Source organism: Pongo abelii, chromosome 1 (assembly GCF_028885655.2).
Source record: "Pongo abelii isolate AG06213 chromosome 1, NHGRI_mPonAbe1-v2.0_pri, whole genome shotgun sequence".
Lineage (NCBI taxonomy): Eukaryota > Metazoa > Chordata > Mammalia > Primates > Hominidae > Pongo > Pongo abelii.
Genome location: NC_071985.2, coordinates 140033846 through 140056598, shown reverse-complemented (window position 1 = coordinate 140056598; position 22753 = coordinate 140033846). Strand labels below are relative to the sequence as shown.

Sequence of the window (22753 nt, the reverse complement as noted above, 5' to 3'; positions counted from 1 at the left end):
CATTTCTATGTATTTGCAGAAGACAAAAAGAGGAATCTTCTCACATTAACTAAATCCACCATCAGTAACTTTCCTTAGCCTTCAGGATATAGAACCAATTCTAATTCATTTAACACAGAGGGCCCCTCATGGTATTATTTACCCTCTTAGTTTCATGACCTGAATACCCCCAAATGCAATCTTTTCTTTTGCGAAGGAAAGAACTTTTTGTAATTCTCTGTTCATGCCACGCTGTTTCTTCTTTCTATGCCTTTTCTGATACTGTTTACTCTATATAGAATATTATCTCCTCAAGGTGCCCATGACCTCACACACAAATTTTTATCTAGTCAACTGATATTCATTCTAAAAGTCTCCAATAAACATGGCTTCTTAAAAGCCTTTTCTGTCTCTCCCTCCCCTATACCAACTAAGACTAAGATGGTCCCTTCCTGGGGTCCTGTAACACTCTACACACTTCTGAAATACAAATATCACTCCAATTATTGACTTACTTTTCCCACTAGACTACACTCCTTGAAAGAAATATGTCTTATGTAATTGATTACTTCTAGTACTTCATTCTTTGCTTGGCACATACTAGATATTTGACAAATGTTTGTTGAATGAATGGAGAGACAGATTCTTTTTCCTTATTTTTTTAAATTAATAGATTTATTCTTTAGAGCATTTTTTTTTGGTTTACAGAAAAACTGAACAGAAAGTACAAAGTTCTCATATAATTGGCAAAACCTGGAAGTAACCAAGATGTCCTTCAGTAGGTGGATGATACGTAAGCTGTGGTACATCAGACAATGGACAATTATTTAGCAACAAAAAGAAATGAGCTGGCCCCTCACCCCATGTGCAGACCCCACCATTGGAAGGCCTGGTGCCCACACCATATTAAAGAAAAAAGGACTGAGTGCAGAAGAAAAGAGAGCCTGCATGATGGAAACATTTTTTAAAACAAAAGATGTATTTCAATTAAAAGACATGGAGAAGGCCAGGTGTGGTGGATCATGCTTGTAATAGTAGCACTTTGGGAGGTTGATGCAGGAGGACTGCTTGAGGCCAGGAGTTCAAGATCAACCTGGCCAACGTAGCGAGACGCCATCTCTTGAAAAGAAAAAAAAAGACATGGAGAAGACTGCTCCCAAAGAGAAAGGCATTACTGCTGTGTTAGTAAAAGAAAAAAGTCCTTCAAAGTTTAGTTGATAATGATATGGTTGACTGTGAGAGAACTGGAACTTCTAATTATTATCAGTCTTTTCCAAGTAAAATTCTTCATGCAAGAACATGTAAATTGGAGGTTCTGAAATCTCAGTTGTTTCAGGGAAGCCAAAAGCATGCAAACTTACAGAAAAGCATCAGAAAAACTAAAATTGGCCAACATGAGATGAAGGAGTGAACCATGTTAGCCAAAGAGCATTCTTCACTCTGGGATCAAAGGCAGAAGTTGAAAAATGCAAATAATGTGACCCGCAAGTTGTTGAAGAAATACATCAGGCAAATAAAGTACTTGCTAACAGAGAGACTGATAACACATTTGCAATAAAATCTTGGGCCAAAAGAAAATTTGGGTTTGAAGAAAATAAAATTGATAAAACTTTTGAAATTCCAGAAGACTCTGACTACATAGATTAAAATATACCATGGTGGTAAAGAATCTACGAGCTCGCAAATATGTAAATTTTTAAATATTATCCAACTAGGCTGGGCACAGTGGCTCATGCCTGTAATCCCAGCACTTTGGGAGGCCGAGGCGGGCAGATCACTTGAGGTCAGGAGTTCGAGACCAGTCTGGCCAACGTGGTGAAACCCCATCTCTATCAAACATACAAAAATTAGCCAGGTGTGGTGGCACATGCCTGTAGTCCCAGCTACTCAGGAGGCTGAGGCAGGATAATCACTTAAATCTGCGAGGCAGAGGTTGCAGTGAGCTGAGATCACGCCACTGCACTCCAACCTGGCCAGCGAGACTCTGTCTCAAAAAAAAATTTAAAAATTTAAAAAATCTTATCCAACTAAATGTACTGAATTGTCTTTTACCTATAACAGTGTTTATTATTTTATTAAAGTATAAAATGTAAAAAAGAGAAAGAAATGAACCATCAAGCCATGAAAAGATGTAGAGAAATCTTAAATGTGTATTCCTTTTGTAGTCATTTTAAGATTTTAGAAAATTATTTGTCAGACATACCCTACCTGATTAAATGTGTATTCCTAAGTGAAAGAAGCTGATCTGAAAAGGCTACATACATACTGTGGAATTCCAACTATATAATATTCCAGAAAAAGACAATGGTAAAAACATCAGTGGTTGCTAGGCGTTGGAGGGATGAACAGGTGGAGCACCGAGGATTTTTAGGGCAGTGAAACTACCCTGATTGATAAGATAATGGTGGACACACGCCATTATACACTTGTCAAAACCCAAAGAATGTACATCAAGAGTAAACCCTAATGTAAACTAAGGGCTTCAGGAGATAATGATGTGTCAATGTAGGTCTGTCAATTTTAACATATGTACCACTCTGGTGAGGGATGTTGATAGTGGGGGAGGCTGTACATGTGTGGGGCAGGGGGGTATATGACAATGCTCTGCTTAATTTTGCCGCAAATTTTAAATTGCTCTAAAAATTAAAGTATATTTTTTAAAATATGAAAGAGCTAAACATACATCTCAAGAAGAAGAAAAGGAACAGAAAAACAAACAAAAACCCCCAAAACCCAAGAAGTAGAAGGAAAGAAATAATAAAGATAGAAACTAATGAAACAGAACATAAAATAAAAATCAACAAAACTAAAACTTTGTTCCTTTGAAAAGTTCTAAAAAGAAATTGAAAAGGTGAATAGTTTCTATACCTAAAAACTACAGAAGGAAGAAGTATCAGGGAGGCAGGCATAGTCAATAGTATATAATGCCATAACAAAGTGAAGTACAATTCATATTGAAAACTGCCCAGTGGGGTGGTTCCCATCTATAATCTCAACACTTTGGGACGCCAAGGCAGGAAGATTGCTTGAGGCCAGGAGTTTGAGACCAGCCTGGGCAACATAGCAAGACCCTGTTTCTTAAAAAAAGGAAAAGAAAACTGCCCAATCTAACAATAAGGAGATCACTGATATCTTGGGCAAGAATAATTTAAGTGGAATGGAATGAAGTAGAACAAGTTTCTAAAAGGAAAAAAAAATCCCGGATGTGTTGACATTAATGCTGACCTATATCTGCAAGAAGCTAGATTTGATTTATCTTTATCTTTGCACAGTGCCTCACATATCGCTGCTTGCAACACTATTTGCTGAATTAATTCAGTTGGATGGAAAAGAAAGGACCACACATAAAGGGCTTTAAATGCTTGACAGTATTGAGACTTAAATGAAGAAGTTTTAAGATTTCTAAACAGATATACAGTCTGATATTTAAAGAAGATTAATCTGGATGTTAGCTTAAGACTTTTAAAGGGAATACTGAGGAAAGGGAGACTAGTTAGGAAGTTGTTGCAGCAATCTAGGCCCTTCTGGATTAGGACAGGCCAACAGCAGTGAAGATAAAGGGTGAAATTTGAGAGACATTATGAAAGTAAACTTCTTAGGATTTGTCAACAAATGGATATAAAAGTTAGAAGAAAAAGATGTTAAAGGTTTGAAAGACTGAAAAATTTAAGATAATAAAGAATGAAGGTCAGTGGTAACACACACTGGCATTTTAACTAAATGCAACCTCAACTTGATCTATTTCTATGGTTTAAGAAATTCAGGTATTTAATTTTCAGCATACAACTTTTGGTCACAAAATAAATTTTCTTGAACAAATGAATGTTAAATCTAGATGTAAACTGAGATCTTTATAAATGAATTTAAAAAGTGGAGAATTTATTCAAATTCAAATACTTTTATATTTATTTCCAGAAGGCAAGATAATGGGATAGTTTTGAAATATCTAGTAGAATATGCCAATTTTCCATAGAAGTTTCTTTTTCTTAACAGTTTAAATCTAGGAGACTAGTTTAAAATCAAAAAGTTATGCATGAGAAAGGCTAAAATGACAAATCTGGATATGTATATCAGAAGTTTCCTATTTGTGGAAACACGCATACTTGCATAGTTCAAATGTATTTCCTGAGTCAGCATATACTGGAAGGTTTCTCACCTTCCTCTTTTCATCTTATTTTGGCTCACCTTCTCCCTCAAAACATCTTGAAACATAGATACTATGGAAACAAATGAAAATGATCTATCTCTGAAAGCATTCAGAATCAAATAGCTCAGCATTCCTCTTCTTTTTCACTAAACTGTGCTCTGCACCACAAAATTAAACAGACATCCCTAGGGATACAGATTTGCCAAGAGAGTTCCTGGCAAAAATAAAACCTGGCCCTTCTCCAGACTGCTATACATGGACAACAATGGAAGTTCTACAGATAGAGATTGATTGCTGGCTGGCTGGCGGGCCTGTGGTTACTTACAAGTGTCAAGATGAAGAATATTAGGCACAGATCATTTTCGTGTCCAAAGACTTCTGACAACAAATGTGCTCTGCCTGACTTCTCACATTCAGCAATAGTGAGAGTTATTTACTGAAGAGATAGTTCTAATTCTAGCTCTATTCCTTTATGTATCAGACAAGCAAACTGAAGCTCAGCGAAGGTGGGTCATTTGCCCAGAATCATACAGCTAGTCGGTGACAGGACAAAACACAGGTCTTGAGATTCCCAGTTCAATATTTCCACCTCTCTATTGAGCAACACTACTCTCTAAATAATACTAAAAAGAACGTGTTGCTCACGTCTTAAACTCTTTTAATCTAAGTCATTTCATAACTTGACATTCCCGTTCAGTATTTTGCTAGAAATTGCAATATACTTTTATTTTGTGAGATACTATATATTAATATAACAGTTTTTTAAAGAACTATGTATTTCAAGTCCCAGAGTCGCCAAAATAAAATGAGATTAGAAATGGTTTTAAAACTATTAAAACACAATTAATAAATTCTGAATCTTTAAACTTGGGGAGATTCTTTAAAAATTACGGCTCAATATATTTAAAAGCAGAGAGGGGTAACTGGAATCAAGGTCACAAGACCAGGATTTAAGTGCTATCCCTGCTACTAACTAGCTGCATGACCTGAACATGTTCCTCCTCATCTGTAAAATCAACAGGGTCGATCAGGGTCGCTGAAATTAGTTTTATCATTTAAAATACAGTTCCAGACAACTCAAGGATAAGATCTTTATGTTATCCTTATTATATTATAACGTGTTCAAATAAGTGAGCAAAAAAAAATCCCTCACTATTCTATACCCAACTAACTAAAGACATTAAAACACAGGAAATGGCTGGGCATGGTGGCTCATGTCTGTAATCCCAGCACTTTGGAAGGCTGAGGTGGGAGGATCAGGAGTTCACGACCAGCCCGGGCAACAAAGCGAGACCCTGTCTCTACAAAAAATAGGAAGATAAAAATTAGCCAGGCTGGAACATCTACTCTGGTGGCTGGAACAGCTACTCAGGTGTCTGAGGTGGGATGATCGATCACCTGGGCCCAAGAGTTCAGGGCTGCAATGAGCTATGATTACGCCACTGTATTCCAGCCTGGGCGACAGAGAGAGACTTCATCTCAAAAAGAAAAACAAAAGAACAACAATAACAACAACAAAAAAACCTCACAGGAAACATCATCTCTACTATAAAAAAGCTGTAGATTTGGCTCTGCATAGAGTCAGCAAGAAAAACAATGTCAGAAAAATGCAGTACAGAGTTGAAGTTATGGAAATCTGGATCACATCTTTCTTCATTCATTTAACTAAATAGGCGGCTTTGAAAACCTAAGTATAGTTTTTCTGAAGGGGAAACAGAAGGAGAACATAAAAGAAGCTCAGAGAAACTGGGCATGGTGGCTCACGCCTGTAATCTCAACACTTTGGGAGGCCGAGGCAGGCGGATCACCCGAGGTCGGGAGTTTGAGACCAGCCTGACCAACATGGAGAAACCCCAACTCTACTAAAAATACAAAAATTAGCCAGGCATGGTGGTGCATGCCTGTAATCCCAGGTACTCAGGAGGCTGAGGCAGGAGAATTGCTTGAACCTGGGAGGCGGAGGTTGCGGTGAGCCGAGATCACGCCACTGCACTCCAGCCTGGGCAACAAGAGCGAAACTCAGTCTCAAAAAAAAAAAAGAAAAGAAAAAGAAAAAAGAAAGAAAGAAAGAAGCTCAGAGAAGCTGTTTGAGTCCAGTTCTGCCAGACCCTCCATAGCAAGTACCACGCAGCACTATCAGACATCAAGACCCTTTATCTATTGCTTTATTGAGTGCTGTTATACACGGTCCTGGATGATGAAGTTTGATCGTGTTTAATACATAGGTCATTTAGATCTTTGGTAAAAACTGTAAATCAACTGTAAAAACAACTTTTACTTTTGCTTTTCTACTACTTGAGACAATTGTGAATTCACAAAGATATAGATACCCTTACATGCAATTCACTGTTCATTCACTCTATGGAAATCCAAAAAGTATAAACATAGTCCCTGTACCCACTAGCTACCAAGAGTTTACAATTGAATAGGATCATGAGTTTTACTATTTATTAAATTCTTACCAGTTTTTATGTCCAATTTAATTGCACTTAAGTCCTTTGTCTCTTAACAGATGTAAAACAGAAAAATTAATTTGTAAGGTACTAGAAAAAAGGATTAAGGAATCATAAAGAGCTAATCCAAGGCTGGGCATGGTGGCTCATATCTGTAATCCCAGCACTTTGGGAGGCTGAGGTGGGCAGATTACTTGAGGTCAGGAGTTTGAGACCAGCCTGGCCAACAGGGTGAAGCCCTGTCTCTACTAAAAAATATAAAAAAAAATTAGCCAGGCATGGTGACTTCTTCCTAGCACATTAACTGGTGACTAACCTATCATAAATACTTTGCAAGTATTACTTCACAGATACTGCATGATATACTTCTATCTAACTTTTGCAGATGTGACTTTCAATTTGTGGGGATCACAACAGAAATCCACACATGCTTTATTTTTTATAGACTAAATGGTGATCCGGAAAGAAAAAGAGGCTCTGACACATCTTTCAGCCTCCTTTTGGGCTAGGATTGGAATTCATTCTACTGGTGAATGAACCAACTATTGCCAAAGTTGCTTTTTTGGGCAATGTTGCTTTTTAAAAAATCTCAGTACCAGGTCATTTGAATATCTAATTGGAAAAAATACATATATCTTTAATTACACCATATACAAAAATCAATTCCTAACTGACTGCAGATCTAAATGTGAAAGATAGGACAATAACACTTTCAGAGAAAAACAATAGAATATTTTTGTGACCTTAGAATATTTAAAGTATTTGTGTCTTCTTAAACTGGACACAAAACCTCTAATAAAAGAAAAAAATAATAAACTTGATTATATTAAGAATTTCTGTTTGGCTGGGCACGGTAGCTCACGCCTGTAATCCCAGCACTTTGGGAGGCTGAGGCGGGCGGATCACGAGGTCAAGAGATCAAGACCATCCTGGCTAAGAGGGTGAAACCCTGTCTCTACTAAAATACAAAAAAATTAGCTGGGCGTGGTGGCGGGTGACAGAGCGAGACTCCATCTCAAAAATAAATAAATAAATAAATAAATAAATAAAATTAAAAAAAAGAACTTCTGCTAATCAAAATACAATATTAGAACAAAATGACAACAAAAGTAGAAGATATGGCAATAATATATCTGACAAAGGGTTTATTTACATAGAGATTGCACAGAGAATTCCCATGAGTTGATTAAAAAAATATATACAGAACACCAACAGAAATGTGAACAAAATACCTGAACTTGAATGACTTCATAAAAGAGGATATCCAAATGGAAAATAAACCTGAAAAAGATGCCCAACTTCATTAGTTATCAAGGAGATGCAAATTCAAATTGCAACATGGTGGGCCTGGTGGCTTATGCCTATAATCCCAGCATTTTGGGAGGCAGAGGCGGGCAGATCACTTGAAGTCAGGGGTTCAAAACCTGCCTGGCCAACATGGTGAAATGCTGTCTCTACTAAAAATATAAAAATTAGCCAGGCGTGGTGGGCGCCTGCAATCCTAGCTATTCAGGAGGCTGAGGCAGGAAAACCGCTTGAACCCAGGAGGCGGAGGTTGCAGTAAGCCAAGATCACGTCATTGCACTCCAGCTTGCGGACAGAGCGAGACTCAATCTCAAAAACAAACCAACGAACCAAAAAGCCACAACGTGGTATCACTCTACACCCATCAGCACATCTAAAATGAATATGTGAAATACCAAGTATTGGGGAGGACGTGGAGCAACTGAAACTCTCATACACTACTTGTTGTGGTTTTAATGTTTGTGTTCCCTCCAAAATTCATGTTGCAACTTAATCTCCAATGCAACAGTATTAAGAGGTAGGGCCTTTAGATGGTGATTAGGTCATGAAGACTTCACCTTGGTGAATGTGATATTAAGTCCTTTAAAAAAATGGTTTCACACAGCAATTGGCATCTTTTTTTTCTGCTTCTACCATGTACAACATGGCAAGACCACATCTCTAAAAACAAAATAAAATAAAGATGGGCATTTTTAAAAAAACTGAACACAGAGGGAGATGTTGGGCAAAGGATACAAAATTTCAATTAGACAGAAGGAATAAGTTCAGGAAATCTATCATATAACATTGTGGTTATAATTAATGACAATATATATATATACTTGAAAATTGCTAAGTAGATTTTAAGTGTTATCACCACAAAAAAAGTATGTGAGGTAATTAATGCATATGTTAATTATTAATAGTTCAATTTAGCAATTCCACAATGTATACATATTTCAAAACATCATATTGCACACTATAAATATATGCAATTTACAACAATTTTTAAAAAATAAGTAAAATAATTTTTTAAAAACAGAATATAGGTATATCTATGACCCAGCTATTCCATTTCACAGAAATGCTTATGTATGTTCACCAAAAGACAGGTACTAGAATATCCATAGCTTCAATATCTGTAATAGCTAAAAACTGGAGAGGGCCAGGCGCAGTGGCTCATGCCTGTAATCCTAGCACTTTGGAAGGTCAAGGCAGGAGGATCACTTGAGCCCAAGAGTTTGAGACCAGCCTGGGCAACATGGTGAGATCTTGTCCCTACAAAAAAAAATAAAAGAATTAGCCAGGTGTGGTGACGTGCACCTGTAGTCACAGCTACTTGGGAGGCTGAGGTGGGAGGATCACTTGAGCCCAGTTACAGTGAGCTATGATCATTCCACTGCACTCCAGCCTGGGCTACAGAGTGAGACTGTCTCTAAAAACAAAAATCAGTAGAATGAATAAATAAATTGAGGTATGTTCACACTTGGAATACTAGACAGCAATGAAAATGAAAGATATGTAACTACATGTGACAATAAGGATATTCTCACAAACATAATGCTGAGCAACAGAAGCCAGACCCCAAAGATATGAGTCCACTTATATCAAAAACAAAATCAGGCAAAACTAGACTTCCATTAGAAGACAGGACAAGAAATGAGGGAGGCTTCTAGCATGCTGGTAAAATGGTGTTTCTTCAGCATAAATGTACCTTTCAATATTCATGTTATACTTTAATGAAAAGTTAAGGACTACTTTTTCTCACTACTTAATGTTAAGATTCTGGCCTTTCACATAAAAAGCCAGCACCCCGATCTTGGATAAATACCAAAGTATACTGTAAAGGCTAGTAATGAAACTGGTTTTAAGCTAACTACAGATTAACCTTTACCCCAGGTCACAGCTTCACAGAATTAGGAACCTAATAATAGTCTGGCAGAACAAATTTGTTCTTTTCTGATTTAAAAAATTAAAAAGGCATTAGAAATGAATGATTTTCTTCCCTCCTCCTACTTATTGTTATGAACTATACACAAAGTACATCACATATTATTTCATTTAATCTTCGTAATAATTCCATGAAATAATATTTTTTGTATTTTTCATAATTTTATAGTTAAAGAGATTTAGGTTAAGCACATTGCCTAAGATCAGTCAGCACATACGTAGTAGAGCCAGGATCTGAATCCTGGTTTGTCTGACTTCCAAACTTTGTTCTTTACTACTTTATACTGCCTCATTGTTATACTGGGGGCTGCGCAGGATGGAGTGATGATCATCTTCTTTAGCTTCGGTTTAGTCACTAATTTAGAAGGCCAGGTCTGAACAGAACATTTCTTTCCACCTCTTTTTATAAAGACCCATAGAGTGGTTGGACTGTTATGGAATGAAAGCCAGACATTAATAACAGAGAGCCCATGCCACCAATAGGCCTGTAATAAAAGTGTTTGACTGCTTTTAACAACTGGCTACATGGGAAATTCAGCGGAGTTCTCAGCAGATCGGTCTCAAATGAACCAACAATTTAGGATGAGTGTTTTCCTTAGGCCATAGTGGAAGAACCATGGATACACTATGCAATTTTGTTAAAAATAAGGATTAACGAGCAGCTACTTAGCAGGTTATTTGTTTTTGTTTTTGTTGTTGTTGTTGTTTTGTTTTTTGAGACGGAGTCTCACTCTGTCGCCCAGGCTGGAGTGCAGTGGCACCATCTCTGCTCACTGCAAGCTCCGCGTCCCGGGCTCACGCCATTCTGCCTCAGCCTCCCGAGTAGCTGGGACTACAGGCGCCCGCTGCCACGCCAGGCTAATTTTTTGTATTTTTAGTCAAGAAGGGGTTTCACCTTGTTAGCCAGGATGATCTTGATCTCCTGACCTCGTGATCCGCCTGCCTCAGCCTCCCAAAGTGCTGGGATTACAGGCGTGAGCTACCATGCCCGGCCATGAGCAGGTGCTTAACTGTGCACAGGTATCTGCATTTCTTTAAATCTTCTTCTAGGGTATATTATTTTTTTCAAAAGTTATCCTGACAAGTATGTATTATTTAATATGGATGCTATTAAAGCTTTAATAAAAGTTTAGGTTGGTAGAAAAATATGACTGACTAGACTACTGATTTTTAAATAGCTTCTGATCTTTAATCAGATATTTCATTAAGTTAGCAGATACTTTCCCAAGTTGCAGATCTAGTATCTAATTAAAACTAAGCACGGCCGGGTGCCGAGGCTCACGCTGGTAATCCCAGCACTTTCAGAGGCCAAGGTGGGCAGATCACAAGGTCAGGAGTTCAAGACCAGCCTGACAAACATGGTGAAACCCCGTCTCTACTAAAAATACAAAAATTAGCCGGGTGTGGTGGTGCACACCTGTAATCCCAGCTACTCAGGAGGCTGAGGCAGAAGAATCGCTTCAACCCAAAAAGCGGAGGTTGAGCCGAGATTGCACCACTGCACTCCAGCCTGGAAGATAGAGCTACACTCCATCTCAAAAAAAAAAAAAAAAAAAAAAAGAAAGAAAAAAGAAAAACTAAGCACTTTTACTCATCTACTTTGGAAAATTCTAAACTTAAAAAGTAACTTCCAGGTTGTGTGAAAGGTCAATTTCATAGTTAAAAATCACACCCTCACCTGACATTTTGTTGTACAATCACAGCATCCTTCATAAAAGGAATTTCACAGTTTATTTGTTTATTGATTGATTGATCGACTGAGACTGGGTCTCACTGTGTTGCCTAGGCTGGAGGCAGTGGTGCATTCATGGCTCACTGCAGCCTCGACCTCCCAGGCTCAAGCGATCCTCCCACCTCAGCCTCCAAGTAGCTGGGACCACCCAGCTAATATTTTATGTTTTATAGAGTCAGGGTGTCCCAGTGTTGTCCAGCTGGTCTTGAACTCCTGGGCTCAAGCAATCCTCCTGCCATGGCCCCACAAAGTGTTGGGATTACAGGCGTGAGCCACCATGCCCAACCCAAAGTTTATTTTTGAACCACTCAATATCAAAATCATTTAAAATGTAAATGTTATTCTTTATAACAGAGGAAAAATATATTTGCCATATTATAGAACTCTATACTTGATGTGTATGTTAGAGGTTTTTTTTTTTTTTTGAAACGGAGTCTCACTCTGCCACCCAGGCTGGAGTGCAGTGGCGCGATCTTGGCTCACTGCAACCTCCGCCTCCCAAGTTCAAGCGATTCTCCTGACACAGCCTCCAGAGTAGCTGGGATTACAGGCATGCGCCACCACGCCCAGCTAATTTTTTATTTTTAGTAGAGATGAGGTTTTGCCATGTTGGCCAGGAACACAAAGTCATAATCTTTAATTATGAACTACAGATACTTCTACTTGCACCCCTGCCAATACACATACAGTTGAAGCAGCTTGCTGATGGTGTTAGAATCCCCACAACTTTCTGAGTGGAGGAGGCTCAATGCTTGACTCTAAGGTATACCCACCTGCTGTAAGGCTTAGATTAAGGGTATCCCATCTAGATATATATTTATTAACTTGCCTCTTGAAAGTATAGATTCAGGGGGAAAAATCATATATGGCTCTCTTTAGTAAATATACATAATATCTATTAAATCTCAATTGTGTTATTGTATCTAGGCCCATTCCTCAAGTAAAAACGTAACTGCAGCCTGGGCAACATGGTGAAACCTTGTCTCTACAATACATACAAAAATTAGCCAGGCATGGTGGTGCACACCTGTAGTCCCAGCTACTCAGGAAGCTGAGCCAGAAGAATTAGCCAGGCATGGTGGTGCACACCTGTAATCCCAGCTACTCGAGAGGCTGAGCCAGGAGAATTAGCCAGGCATGGTGGTGCACACCTGTAGTTCCAGCTAGTCTGGAGGCTGAGGTGAGGTTGAGGTGGGAGTATCACCTAAGCCCAGGGAGGTCAAAGCTGCAGTGAGCTGTGATCACACCACTGCACTCCAGCCTGGGCAACAGAGTGAGACCTTTTCTAAAAAAAAAAAAAAAAAAAAAAAAAAAGTTGATTCCTCTAAGGCAACTCATAAGCATATGCCAAATTAATCTGAACAATTTCTCCTTTCAGACAATTAATCTGAAAGGAGAAATTGGCCATTTCACTAATTTGACTTCAAAAAATTCTTAAAATAGCAAGAGTCCAACATAGAAAGCCATAATGTATTTTTGGAAAGTCATTCAAAAATTTATAATTTTTGGATATATCATTTTATGAGCAAGCTAAAGAATTCCTCTTTCAATAATGAATTAATTCTCCCAGAATTGTTATTAGGGAGGTAAGAAAAAACTGTCCTATCAATCATCACCTCACCAGTAAATGAAAAAAATAAGGATCAGAAGGACAAAGGAGCTTGACACAAGTCAAATCACATACTTGAAATCTCATGCTAAAGCATATTATTCATCTTAAAGTTGGATAATGTTAGAATTCTTTCTACTTTTCTTTATTTATTCATTTATTTTTTAGACGGAGTCCTGCTCTGTCACCCAGGTTGGAGGCAGTGGTGTGATCTTGGCTCACTGCAACCTCTGCATCTCGGATTTAAGTGATTCTCCTGCCTCAGCCTCACAAGTAGCTGGGATTACAGGCTCCCGCCACCACGCCTGGCTAATTTTTTGTATTTTTAGCAGAGACGGGGTTTCACCATGTTGGACAGACTGGTCTCGAACTCCTGACCTCAGGTGATCTGCCCACCTTGGCCTCTCAAAGTGCTGGGATTACAGGCATGAGTCACCACGCCTGGCCTTCCATTTTTCTTTAAATTCAAAATTACTTCAATAAAAATACTTGCTACATAAGACATTTATAACCAAATACTATCATTTTGTACACTGAATTTCTATCACCTTTGGGGAGGGAAGTCTACATAACCAAATGACTTTTACATTCACTTGGTAGATCTAGCTATAGGCCATTTTTGCACTAGTCTGATTTAATAGGATATATTTTAGGTTAATTAATCTTCAGGGATACACATTTCTTAATAAAGCAGTCAGCAGTATTTTAAAAAATTAACCAAAACATTCCTAAATCATGTGAAATAATACATTAGCAAGACTAAAATACCTCACTTCTGCTTCTATTTGTAGCCTTCAAAGCTTAACCCTCTGCTTCCCCACCTTCCCAAATGCCCCCTTCCACCCAATGATACCCCTTTCCTCCCAATTCTTCTCTGTCAACTAAAAAATGACCATAGAAAATTTACATTTATCAGGGCTGGAAGCAGTGGCTCATGCTTGTAATCCCAGCACTTTGGGAGGCCAAGGCAGGAAGATCACTTGAGGTCAGGAATTTAAGACCAGCCTGGCCAACATAGTGAAACCCTGTTTCTAACAAAAAACACAAAAATTAGCCAGTGGTGGCCCATGCCAGTAATCCCAGCTACTCAGGAGGCTGAGGCAGGAGAATCACTTGAACCCGGGAGGAAGGGTTGCCGTGAGTTGAGATCACGCCACTGCACTCCAGCCTAGGTGACAGAGTGAGACCCTGTCTCAAAAAAGAAAAAAAATTATATTTATCAAATGACTGAAATTCATTTATACTATAACTAATCCTGTAAGTACCTGTATATTAAGCTGGCTAATGGTGAAATGGAAGGCTTAATCCCCTACTTAAAAAGACTGGGACAGCATCATCAAGCATATATAGAGATTTTCCATACATGGGGAGCTAGAAATAGGAAATCTGAAATCATGCATTACCTAAAGGTAAACCTGATGTAGTCCTTTCAGGGTGATTTCTGGGAGTACAGATGAGTGTCCGATATCACTCTGCCCTACCCAACACAGACTGCTAAAAACACAACTCTCCCCTGACCTGCCTTTCCTTTTTCTCTCTTTCCTGTTTAGAACATGGCTATTGAACACATCTGTCCAAGCGCATCCCCTGACCTTGATTTAAAAAACAGGCATTTAAAGCCAATAACATCATCTTAACATAGTACAACACTTCTTTTTCTTACTCTTACTAATGCCATATTTTATATGATTATCATTTAATTAGGGGACTTTTGGTACTACAGTTCTACCCCTTAACAGACAAATGCCAAGTTCCTTAATATTTCAACTACCTCTGATATTTAAGATTCTGATTTCTTAAAAGGCATTCTTTTGGAATGTAGCCCTTTCAGCAATGGAGGTATTATGTTTTTAAACTCTAGCATTTTTGTTTGTGGATCCCACAAAGAATTTGAAAACTATATACCCCCTTGCATATTTTTAAGTTGACATCTACAATTTTTCACCATAAGTTTAAATAGTTGCAAACTGCTTTCCATGGCTGTATCATTCTACATCAATGTATGAATCATCCAGTTGCTCTGCGTCCTTGCCAGCATTTGGTGTTTTCACTATTTTTAATTTTAGTCATTCTGATGATATGTCATCACGGTTTTAATGTGCAATTCCCTAATGGTTAATAAGCTTGAATGTCTTTTCATCTGTGTTTACTTGCCATCTATATATCTTTGGCAAAATGTCTATGTGTGTCTTTTTTCCACTTTCTAACTGGATTATTTTTTAAAACTGAGTTTTGAGAGTTCTTTGTATATTCCAGATACTAGTCCTTTGTGAGATATGTGATTTGCAAATATTTTCTCCCACTCTGTAGCTTGTCTTTTCATCTTTGTAACAGGGTCTTTAGCAGAGAAAAAGATTTTAATTTTGATAAGATCAAATTTATCAATTTTTCCTTTATGAACCATGCTTTTGGTGTCGTCTAAGAACATGCAGTAACTATTATTTCTTGCCAGAATGAAACAGGACTCAGCTATTAAAAAATAGAATTATCCCTATTTTTTGTTTTTATAACTTTAAATGGTGAGAAACCTTTTTCACATAAATGAAAAGATAAAAATGGAAGTCTTGTTATAGCAATTATCTCTCAATTCTTGGAAATCTTTTGAGTTATGTGACAAAAATAACAGTAACCTACCATCAAAAATATACTTACTGATCTATTAGTTACTTAGCAGACAACTCTATTAGGCCTTCTTTCAGTTCTGTTGAGAGCAAAATATTGGAAACTAATATTGCAAAAAACTGTTATCTAGTCATTCCCTGAGACAGTATTTCTCGTCATTCACTATCTTAACACAGACACCAAATTTTCAATTGCCCTTTGTTTGGTGTCCTGGTAGTTTTTACATCCAGGGCAATGGACCTTTGTAAGATCTGAAATGGATGAGCAGTGTGTCTTTCCTTTCTAAAAGTGAGAAAGGACAACTATGCAAGAGAAAGTGGGAAAGCAGAGCACGCACCTCCATTCCAAACACATTCTCTGGCAGAGCAATGTTAGGAAAAACTACATCGGGAATTCAAAAATCTAGAAATTGATTCCCTTAACTATCCACACTCTATACTCGAAAAGTGCACTCAAATGTACAGATAAAAGCCAGGAGTGGTGGCGCGTGCTTGTAATCCCAGCTACTCAGGAGGCTGAGGCAAGAGAATTGCTTGAACCCAGGAGGCGGAGGTTGCAGTGAGCTGAGATCGCATCATTGCACTCCAGCCTGGGCGACAGAGGGAGACTCTGTCTCAAAAAAAAAAAAAAAAAAAGAAAAGCCAGTGTGCATCTACAGCCCACAGCAACACCGCCAGCACAGGGAATATATGGACATGAGCAGTAAATACTTTTTGATGAGGAAAAGAGAAACAGCAAAATGATGAGCAGCAAAATAGCAACATGATACAGTTAATGAAAGGAAGAACTCAAAAACTAAGAATCAGACAGAAGCAAAATAAGTTGTTGCTTAAAGCATAATAATTAAGGCTTTTAAATTCACCAAACCATTCTGCTATCACAGACTGAAAAGGCTTGTTTATCCCTTCTCTGTCCTAGGGGAATAAATTATCTCATGAGTCTTTCTATTTTACCAAATTGCTATTTAAAAGCTGGTGAAATGTTTAAGCAATTCATTACATTAATATAAAGATCTTTTATAGGACAAAAGCATTATCAAAACCAAGTATGAACAGCATTATGAGTAAAGTGGAAAGGATATTGTTTACTTAAAACCCATTGAACTCAATCACAAAACTGATTCTAATTTAAGACCCTAATCTTTGAGCAGTTTTTTTCTTTTTCTTTTTCTTTTTTATCAAAATGAACTGTATACAAGATTTTCTGGGGAAAAAAGTTCCATCTTATTTTTATTCCTCTCAAGTTATTTACTCTAATTATCTCGCCTTATTTTATTGAAATAATTTGTTAATTAGGTTTTTTATTTTTATTTTTATTTATTTATTTATTTTTGAGACAGAGTCTAGCACTGTCGCCCGGGCTGGAGTGCAGTGGTGCGATCTCGGCTCACTGCAACCTCTGCCTCCTTCCTGGGTTCAAGTGATTCTCCTGCCTCACCCTCCCGAGTAGCTGGGATTACAGGCGCCCGCCACCATGCCCAGCTAATTTTTTGTATTTTTAGTAGAGACAGAGTTTCACCATGTTGGTCAGGCTGGTCTTGAACTCCTGACCTCATGATTCGCCCACCTCGGCCTCCCAAAGTGTTGGGATTACAGGCCTGGGCCACTGCGCCCAGCTAATTTGTTAATTATGTAATGCTTAAATAGACACTGCAGTCATGAAGATAAATAGGGTACGTAAATATTAGAAAACAGATGCTGCAGTTTAAAATTCACATCAGGACTTTAAGATGGTAGACTAAAGATACATGTTTGCTACTTACAGCTTGGAAAACCACACTCAAATAAGGAAGGCAAAAGAAGCAATAAATCTCTAACAGCTGAAAGAAAGAAAGAAAAGTAGGAAATTCACCGGCGGATAAAAGATCCAACACATTTCTAGTTTCAAAAAGCAAATGGAATTGTGTTGATGGATGAGGCAGGCAGAGAAAGCCACAGCCCAGAATACTCTACCAGGCAACCTAAAAGGACCTGGAAGCCAAACCGCTTCTTGGAATGCTAGAGGGAATCTACAGAGCCAATCTCAGTTGGAACACCTGATGGCTCTGGGCTCTGAGCCAACAGGTACCAGGGAGGGCAGGAGTGAGAAGTGAGGTTGAAGACGGTGGAATAATTGAAGATCTGTACCTGGAACTGCACTGGCTGGCACCCCCAACCACCTCCCCCACCCCACAGAGATCATAGGCAGCCTAGCATTAACCCTTACTCGAAAAACCAGATAGCTGAAAGAACAAACTGCAGAAAGCCAAGGCTTCTAGTGTGGGTACGTACAGTCCAACGAGAGTAAAGTATTCCGCTGGCACGAGGGACCCCAGAGCCCAGCATAGGCTCAACCTAGAGCAAACAGGCCAGCCAAGGCATCCCATCCTACATACAGGGCTCAGTCAGGCATCCATTCCAGTGATAGGTCTAATGGGAAAACAGACTAACTTTTAAAACAGCAGAGGAAAGCCACACCAGTTACCTGGTCCTTCTTTCTAAAATATGAACAGACAACCAACAATCACCAAGCACATGAGAAAGTCCAGCAGCATGAAAAAGAGCTAAGATAAACATATAGAAAATAAAATCTCTGAAAGGAATGAAGACAATTACAGAGCATAAGAAAACATTAAAAAATAAAATTGTTATAATCAAAATACTGAAGAGGATGGTGCATCCACATAAACTATGAATAGGAAACCATAAAAAAGAAACAAATAACTTTTAAATTAAATATAAGATCCTTAGAGTTTAAAAACTGGTTAGAAAAGGAAAGAAAATCAACAAACGATCTGGAAAATAAAATTAAGAAACTCAACAATGAAAGTACATGAATAAAAGATAAAAATAATAGAGAAGCTAGAAAAGACATAAAGAACCAATCCAATAGCTCCACCATTTGACTAGGAAGAGCTCTAGAAGGAAGAAACAGAGGAAAAAGAAGGGAGAAACTATTCAACAAATAATATAATTTCCCAGAGCTGAGAAAGGATCCAAGTCTTAAGATTTAAAGGGCTCAGTGACTACCCATACAACTGATAAAAGACCCCTATTTATACATTTTCTCTGGAAACTTCAAAATAAAAACATAAAACAGAGATCCTGAACAGGAAAAACAGGTCACCCACAAAGGATTGATAATCAAACTAGCTTCTTGTCAGCAACAGGGGATATTAGAAGTCAAAGCAGCTGCATCTGCAAATTTTCTAAGATTATTTTTGGCCCAGAATTCTACACTGAGCCCAACTACGAACAAGTACTAGGGTACAATAAAGGCAGTTTTTGTTTTGTTTTGTTTTTCTGAGACAGAGTCTCACTCTGTCACCCAGGCTGGAGTGCAGTGGTGCGATCTTGGCTCACTGCAGCTTCCACCTCCTGGGTTCACGGGATTCTTCCACCTCAGCCTCCCAAGTAGCTGGGAGCACAGCTAATTTTTGTATTAGGATCACTTGAACCCAGGAGTTTGAGACCAGCTTGGGCAACATGGCAAAACCCCACAGGCTGGCTGAAACTCCTGGGCTCAAGTGATCCTCCTGCTTTGTGCTCCTAAAGTGCTGGGATTACAGGGGTGAGCCACTATGCCGGGCCAAAGACAGTTTTAGACATGAAAGCACTCGAAAAGTTTACTTCCCACACATCCTTGCCAAAGAAGAAGATGGCACAGATTAGGACAAGGAAAGACTTAGGGTCCTGAGAACAGTGACACCAACCAATGAGAAGAACGGAGGGAAATCCTAGGAAGCCAGTTGTGTAGTAGGCCTAGAAAAGCATCCAGTCACCATGGGAACGCAAGCATGGAGGAGGGAGGTTTCTGGTAAGAAGAAAAAAAAGAAGGAGGATTCCACCACAGAATATGAAATATAAGTGAGAGTACAGAAAAAATAAGGCTATGATAAAGGAAGATGGTGCCAGAAAAAGAAGGCAATTAGAAACTCCCTGCAAAAATTTTTAAAAAGGAAGGAAAAAAGACAAATAGCATTAAAAAGCTACATTTCAAACAGGAAACAAGCTTATACATACTCTGATTACAAGGAACTGATAGAGTGTGAGAAAAGAGGATCCAGTTACTATTAATGTTGAAGTCTTGAGAGCCCAGGGTCATTACCCTGGCCCTAGCAAGAAGAAAAAGTAGTGCTAACATAGAGTTAGCTCTGCACTAAATAATATTTATAGAATCATATTTTAGGGGGTACTAAAATTAGAAATGTCTTTCATTTTAGGCAAGAACTAACTTTCATGTATTTGGTCTCAAGACATAAACTTCAGGATCCTAAGAGAAAGACTGGCCAAAAGTATCTCACTCCTCTTCTATTTTCTATAAACACAGAATCAAATGACACCTAGTTCCTTCCTGCAATTAACTCCCTGAAGGTGAGAGTCATTTTCACTATTTGAATGGTCCAGAACTCCAGAACAAGCTCAGTTCACTTGGATTTGGGGAGCGGATAACAGAAGAAATGTCCACTTTCTGCAGCTAAGTATAACCAGGTAATTATTGCAAAAGACAAATACTGCATATTGACTGCTCAGGGGAGAAACTGTGGCCGATGGACAGTGATTTCAAATCATAATTCTGTTACTTCATTAGGGATCCCAAAGGCTAGGTTTTAAATTATTATTTTTTAATAGAAACGTCAAAAAGCAAGCAAGCATGATTTCTAAATACAAGGGACTTTTTAACAGGGAATTTACAAACATCACATGTTCTTTTCCCTATTGGCAGAAATATGGTCTAGCTTCTGGGAAGGGACAAATCTTTGTAGTAATGTGCTAAATAACAAGGGGCAATTGTTGAGGTCTGTTAATTCTACTTGCTTCCTGTAAGAAAAGGAAAATAACTATAAGCTGCAGACAATGGGTTTCAGGTTTATAAGGGAGATTTTCCTTTATGGAAGAATTAACAAGTCATAATAATATAATATTATTTATAGTTTTCATATTTAAGATTCAACTTATATGGAGACTTGGTTGTATAAAAGGAAAAAAATATAAATGTTATCAACTTTGGCAGTGTAAAAGTAAAAGTAGCTGACAGAAAGTGGGAAGTAGAAGAGAGGAAAAAACAGGTAGAAAAAGGAGCACATGTTCTCATGTCCCTTCTAAAAAAGGGGAGAGTCAAGAAAGACTGTCAAAAGTGAATAAAATAAGAAACAGTTGTTATTTCTGAGGTTACCAAGTTAAGCAACAGAATAAGTTAAATTAAAATTACAACTATCAAACAATGGAGAAGGATAATGATGTGAGAAAACTAAATATTCATTTTTTAACACCAAGCTAGCAAATATTAACTAAACTTGATAAATCAAAAAACACAGGTGGGCTGGGCCCGATGGCTCATGCCTGTAGTCCCAGTACTTTGGGGGCTGAGGCAGGCAGATAGCTTGAGCCTAGGAGTTTGAGATCAGCCTGGGCAACATGGTGAAACCCTGCCTCTACAAAAAAATACAAAAATTGGCCAAGCCTGGTGGCACTTGTCTGTGGTCCCAACTACTTGGGATGCTGAGGTGGGAGGATCTCCTGAGCCTGCGATGTTGAGGCTGCAGTGAGCTGAGACCGTGCCACTGCACTCCAGCCTGGGTGACAGAGTGAGACCCTGTCTCAAAAAAAAAAAAAAAAAACAAAAAAAACACACACAGACATAAAAGTCTATTATGTAGAGCAGTGATCTCCAAATTTTTTTGATAGTGCAATCCTTTCAGGAAAATAGTAATAAGCACAAATCCCCAATATAATTATATTTAGTTATTTCTATTCTATGTAGAACTATGACCATACTCATCTATTATATGTATATAGTAACTTACACAAAAATAAAAGTTTTAAGTATGTAAGAATAATTTTGAATGCATTTTTCAAGGCGGGGAAATACTTATAATAATACATCAAAATACAGAAAATCATCAGTTTTTCTTATATAAAAAGAAACATTTTAAGATATTTTTAAAAAGCATATAAGCTGGGCAAATGATCTGAACAGACATTTCTCAAAAGAAGACGTACAAATGGTCAAAAGAAGGATAAGAAAAAATGCTCAATGTCATTAATCATCAGGGAAATGCAAATCAAAACTACAATGAGCTATCATCTCACCCCAGTTAGAATGGCTATTACCAAAAAGACAAAAAATAACAAATACTGGCAAAGATGCAGAGAAAAGGGAACTCTTATATACAGTTGGTGGGAATATAAATTAGTACAGTCATTATGGGAAAGAGTATGGAGGTTCTTCAAAAAAACTACAAACAGAATTACCATATAATACAGCAATCCCACTACTGGGTATTTATCCAAAGGAAAGGAAATCAGTATGGAGAGACAGCTGTACTTCCATGTTTACTGCAGCACGATTCACAATAGCCAAGATAGGGAATCAATCAAAGTAATGGAATACTATTCAGCCACAGAAAACAATGAAATCTTGTCTTTCACAGCAATATGGATGAGCCTGCAGAACAGTATGTTAAGTGAAACAAGCCAGGCACAGGAAGATAAATACCACATGTTTTCACTCATATGTGGAAACTAAAAAAGTTGATCTCATAGAAATAGAAAGTAGAATGGTGGTTACCAGAGGTAGGAAAAGGTACGGGGGACAGAGGAATAGCTAAAGATTGGTTTACCGATACAAAAGTGCAGCTAGATAGGAGGAATAAGTTCTAGTATTCTACAGCACTGTAGAGTGACTCTAGTTAACAATAATTTATTGCATATTTTCAAATAGCTAGGAGAGGATTTTGTATGTTCCCAGTTTAAAGAAATGATAAAAGTTTAAGGGGATAGACATGCTAATTATCCTGATTTGATCATTATACTTACATGGAGACTTGGTTGTACAATAGGAAAAAATATAAATGTTATCAACTTTGGCAGTATAAAAGTAAAAGTGTAGCTGACAGAAAGTTGGAGGGACATTCCAAGGCAAAGAGGAAAGGTAGGGTAGACATGTTGACACATGAGAGAGCATGTTGTCTGGGAAACTGGAAGTTTTTCCGGATT

General features: G+C 38.0%; 1 protein-coding gene and 1 pseudogene across 1 annotated transcript in view; one reads left to right on the top strand and one right to left on the bottom strand.

The window, feature by feature from the left end:
• Window positions 1-22753, bottom strand: part of DIPK1A (divergent protein kinase domain 1A) — a gene marked incomplete at its 5' end in the record, with an annotated part of 121198 nt that overhangs the window by 85398 nt on the left and 13047 nt on the right.
• On the top strand, window positions 840-2010 carry LOC100442704 (meiotic nuclear division protein 1 homolog; annotated as a pseudogene).